The following is a 5,819-nucleotide window of genomic DNA, read 5'->3' as shown; positions in this document are numbered from 1 at the left end:
AACTATATTTTTTTTGGCTAGATCAGGCGGAACTAATATTTTAATAAACCCAGCTGTCTAAACAAGTGCCATTAAGGCTGCCACAGCACTGGTAACTTCTGCACATTACACCTTCTGTTCAGATATTGAGTATCATACCCAGTGGTTTTTTTTTCTTCCATAGAAATGTATCAGGCTGTGAACTTTTCATCATTCCATAAATTAAAAATAAGAACAATGTTCACTGGATGTTGATAAAATCATGATCATCAATATTTAGCTTGCAGATGTTTTTCCACCGCAGGTTGTTCTAGGGCAGAAGCAAATAAAATACAGCTGCAACAGTGTAAAGAACCAGGCTGAAACAGGTTTTCAGACTGTTTTATTACCAGTTAAAAATAATAATAATAATATGAGACAGCCAAAGCCAAACATTCCTAAATGAAAATACTACTTTATGTGCAAGAATATGCATGGCATGAAATTGCTAAGTGCAAGTGTTCAGGGTTTAACTATCCCGGCCGGGTGGTCATTGGCTAACGTCTATAAAATAATATAAGACAGGATAAAAAAAATATCCTAACAATTTAATAACTTACAGTTTCTATTCATGATGTAAAATTTGTTGCATTTTATATTGCCTGAAAATTTTACTACATGTGTCATTATTTTGTACGTTAATTAGTTATGCTAGTTTACAGATCGTTAATCTAGATAGCGAGAGGGTTAAACTGACTTAAAGCAATCAATCATAAATTGTATTAGTGACAAAAAATACATTGAAATACAAATAAAGTAAAAATAAATCAAGCTGTCAATAGATTTTTTACTTAAAGGTTACTTTTCATTGGTTTAACTAATGAGTATGCATCAGCTAACCCTGGTCTGATCATTTTTACAGGTTATTTCAGTGGCATCTCTATAACACTGTATATCTACCAAGAAGTACATTGGAGCTGTAACAGAGACCAACAGACAGCTAACCTCACTTGTAGATTAAGTCCTTGGTTCATTACAAAGTTAAATTAAAATATTTTACAACTACAGTGAAAAAAAAAAATCCAAAGACTGATTTTTGGCTTCTTCTTTTTGAGATCATCTCCATTGGACCATTTGCCCATCGCTTCCAAATTTAGATCAATGCCATACATAAGAGTAGTCATATGTGGAGTATGTAGAGTTATATGTGGCCTACATCTTGAAGGTCTTTGTTGGCTTTCTCATCTTGGGGACTCCTGGAAACGGACAGTCTAGCTCAAGTTCAGGTTTCAGGGCAGTGGTTTCCTTGATGGTTGACCTAAAATGCTCCTAGACGGACTAGGTCACGCTGAGGAGGTAATTTATATGTATGTTCAAAGGGGTCCAGGGATTCCGGGTATAGATCCAGGGCTGGGGAAACAGACACACTCGCGCTCCTCTGAGTCCGCTCATGAAAACCACACATTCAGTCCAGATGTCCACACCGTGCCTCACTCATGCTCTCGCTAATCCAAAGGGTTTCCAGGGAAGGCAGGCTGGAGTCCAGGGAGGTTCTGTGATGGAGGAGATGGAAAAACAACAATAAGCCAGAGAGCCAGGAAGCACAAGGAGGAATATTACAGAGAGCCAGGCTACACTAACTGAAAATAGTACAACAATCCAGCTAGGACCAAAACTCCACCGAGGCCTTAAATGGCATCAAGGGCAATCAGCCAGAATGAGCACCAGGTGAGTAGATGGAGGGTGAGGATGCAGATAGGCACAGGTGTCCAGACGCCCCCCCTGGTGGAGAAGGTGAGTACCACATCCAGAGCAGCCACCCAGAGCAGGGGCCAGCTAAGCTTTTATTTAGTGTGCATCCTTGTCTATCCACGTCAAACACATCCATCCATTAAACATGGACACTGACTTTAAGATGTCACCCACGGATTTCTGGATTCTGCATTTTAAACTATAGGTATTCGTGTTTCTAGATGCTGTCACATTGTCCTGTTTGGACCCAGATATAACCACATTTGCAAAGAAGGTCCCAAGTCATGAGCCAATATAGGCAAGCTATGTGAGCAGGCTGTACCAATAAAATGTATGATAACAGACTAATTAAATACCATAATTTCATTCACTGAAGCTCATTTTATTCAGACTGTTACTCAGAGTAGGTCACAATATTTGTAACATTATTTCAAACGATTCAAACGGCAGCAGAACCACAAAATGAGGTAAAAATCTCAATCGGTGGCTCAAAGTAGTCCCTATTGTTTGAAGTTACTGTGACCAGTTTAGTGATATCCTTCAATTACTGCACCACTTTGACCATAGGTAGTGCTTTTATTAAAATTATTATTTTGTGCACATTAAGCCAGTTTAAGGTTGCTTTACTGAGATGTGGCTGTTATAAATTGATGTATTCAAGTAAGAATACACCAACAAAGACTTGCGGTGAAAGAATGCAGCACAAGGTGCCCTGTAGAATATTTTCTTGTAAACAGACAACACTTCTGTTTACATTTGGCACTTTTTTACAGGATGCATTGTGTGTGACCTTCAGTTGCGATAAACACATTACCTTCTTCATATTATCCAAGCAAATTTATAATGTGTGTGTGTGTGTGTGTGTGTGTATATATATATGTATATATATATATATATATATATATATATATATTTATAGCACACCCAGCACGCCCCTGCGGGCGGTTTATCCTTCAAGCTCGGCTCCTCTACCAGGGGCCTGGGAGCTTGAGGGTCCTGCGCAGTATCTTAGCTGTTCCCAGGACTGCGCTCTTCTGGACAGAGATCTCCGATGTTATTCCCGGGATCTGCTGGAGCCACTCGCCTAGCTTGGGAGTCACCGCACCTAGTGCTCCGATTACCACGGGGACCACCATTACCTTCACCCTCCACATCCTCTCGAGCTCTTCTCTGAGCCCTTGGTATTTCTCCAGCTTCTCGTGTTCCTTCTTCCTGATATTGCTGTCATTCGGAACCGCTACATCGATCACTACGGCCGTCTTCTTCTGTTTGTCTACCACCACTATGTCCGGTTGGTTAGCCACCACCATTTTGTCTGTCTGTATCTGGAAGTCCCACAGGATCTTAGCTCGGTCATTCTCCACCACCCTTGGGGGCATCTCCCATTTTGACCTCGGGACTTCCAGGTTGTACTCAGCACAGATGTTCCTGTACACTATGCCGGCCACTTGGTTATGGCGTTCCATGTATGCCTTGCCTGCTAGCATCTTGCACCCTGCTGTTATGTGCTGGATTGCCTCTGGGGCATCTTTACACAGCCTGCACCTGGGGTCTTGTCTGGTGTGATAGACCCCAGCCTCTATGGATCTTGTGCTCATATATATATATATATATATATATATATATATATATATATATATATATATATATATATATATATTAGGGGTGCAACGATACACAAAATTCACGGTTCGGTTCGGTTCGATACTTTGGTGTCACGGTTCAATATTTTTTCGATACAAAAAAAATGTTCATGCATTTTTAATTTGTCATTTATTAAAATTATAAATATATATTTAACTCAAAAGTACAGTTTTTAAATTTAACCCTAACCCTTGTGCGCGTTTTTTATTTTGACAGCGAATGCGCACCTGCGGACCACTTATGTGCAGCCCTGGTTATATAGCTCGTCATATCGCAGCCACAGAAATTATTTTGTCCATGAAACCATAAAGCTGCACTTTCTTTTTGCCTTATAGTCTGATTTGTCATAACTTCTCCGTTTTGTGGTAAGCTTTTATTTGGCTGTCACTTCTTCACCCTGACCTGTCTTATTTGGCTCAGCAGAACTGAAATGCTTTTACACGCGCACTCACATAAGCTCAGCGATTCTCTGCGCGATCAACCTCTCACATGTTTAAGCTTGCTGCGGGAGATTTCACTTGTCATGTTTGCATAGTAAGCTAACGATTGATAAGACGATGTCAGAGGAATTGGTGCACAAATTATCATCACTCACAGATCAGTGCTGTCGCTCTCTATACACAGTTCGCACGATTGCAAAGTGAAAGCAAAAAAACAAGAGCAAATTCAAACGCGACTTCAATATGTCACATATTGACAGTGGCTCACCGATGCCAATGACATAATTACCCAGCTACATTTCTGAAAGAATGCAAAAGCATTGACATATATTTTTCCTACAATAGCCCGACGGGCAGGGAAGAGATAGATTTTGGTAGCCCGACTGAAAAAAATCGCTAGCTCCGGGACGTCGGGCTAGCGATATTGCGAGCCCTGTATCTGATTGAGGAATCACTCATCTTTGGAAAAGAGAGTTTATTACAGAGAAATGTCTCTTTCCAAAATAAAAGCTATACTATACGCTTCTTCTGGGCTATATTCTCAGCAGCATAAGGAGAATCATGTGCTAACAGCTGTCTAAATGACTCGGCTAAAGTTAGTAGCATGCTTGTTGTTTTTGTCTTTGCACTAGGATGATGTCGGTGTAAATGTGCAGTCATATTCGTTGTGTTCCCACTAGTGCTTTCAGGTTAATCTCGTTGAAATGACCTTAACGCCACAACACGGCAAATCTCCGTTAACGAGCTACCGCCGATCGCTCCGTGCATGGGGCTAGACGGCCAACACGTTAACGAGCTAACTGCGCTAACACACTAGTTCACACCAATGTAATTGAGCATTGCATGGCACATCCAACATACTGTTTTACTTTAGTCCATGACTCGCTTACCTTCAGGGTCATACGTCACATGAAAACCAAAATAATTCCAAATGCCAGATCTGAATGAGGGTCAATTTGCCTGTTGCAAGGAGAGCTTAACTTCTGTCTCGCTAGCTTGCCCTGCGCTCTTCCTTCTGACTATGCTGTCTGTGTTGAGCGCTCAGTGGATCTGCGCTCGACAGTGCAGCCTAGGCGGAGTAGTCGAACACAGATTCACTGAGCGCTCCACACAGACAGCATCGTCAGAAGGAAAATTGATAAAATAAATTACAAATGTTGTATTGTTCGATACATATGCGTACGGAACCGAAAGCACTGTATCGAACGGTTCAATATCGATACGAATATCGTTGCACCCCTAATATATATATATATATATACCTGGGGATCCCGCAGGCAAATGGGAACCATGAAGAGGCCGCTAGAAAGGCTGCAACCACCAAGTACCTGCAGAGGGTCAGGCAAGTCCTGAGGAGTCAGCTGAATGGTAAGAACAAGATCCGGGCCATCAACACATACGCCCTGCCCGTGATCAGGTACCCTGCTGGGGTAATAGGCTGGCCAAAGGAGGAGATAGAAGCCACTGACATAAAGACAAGAAAGCTCCTGACCATGCATGGAGGGTTTCACCCCAAGTCCAGCACCCTGAGGCTGTACGCTAAGCGGAAGGAAGGGGGCCGGGGACTGGTGAGTGTCAGCACCACAGTCCAGGATGAGACAAGGAGATGGCCCCAACTGACCGAGTGCTCAGTGAATACCTCAGGCAGCAGAAACCCAAGAAAGAGGAGGGAGACGAGGAACCATCATGGAAGGACAGGCCCCTGCACGGTATGTACCACCGGCAGATAGAGGAGGTGGCTGATATCCAGAAATCCTACCAGTGGCTGGACAAAGCTGGACTGAAAGACAGCACAGAGGCACTAATCATGGCAGCACAAGAATAAGCTCTGAGTACAAGATCCATAGAGGCTGGGGTCTATCACACCAGGCAAGACCCCAGGTGCAGGCTGTGTAAAGATGCCCCAGAGACAATCCAGCACATAACAGCAGGGTGCAAGATGCTAGCAGGCAAGGCATACATGGAACGCCATAACCAAGTGGCCGGCATAGTGTACAGGAACATCTGTGCCGAGTATAACCTAGA

The 5,819-nt window shown here is 42.8% G+C and overlaps 1 long non-coding RNA gene across 1 annotated transcript; it reads right to left on the bottom strand.

The window, feature by feature from the left end:
• Positions 1 to 785: 785 nt before the first annotated feature.
• On the bottom strand, positions 786 to 4,822 carry LOC145430008 (uncharacterized). Its single transcript, XR_013910383.1, has 2 exons — positions 4,685 to 4,822; positions 786 to 1,511 (listed from the first exon to the last, which is right to left on the bottom strand). It is a non-coding gene; the product is annotated as an uncharacterized LOC145430008 (long non-coding RNA).
• Between the last annotated feature and the right edge of the window lie 997 nt (positions 4,823 to 5,819).

This window comes from Astatotilapia calliptera, chromosome 7 (assembly GCF_964374335.1).
Source record: "Astatotilapia calliptera chromosome 7, fAstCal68.1, whole genome shotgun sequence".
NCBI classification, from domain to species: Eukaryota; Metazoa; Chordata; class Actinopteri; order Cichliformes; family Cichlidae; genus Astatotilapia; species Astatotilapia calliptera.
This window is presented reverse-complemented; position numbering and strand designations above follow the sequence as displayed.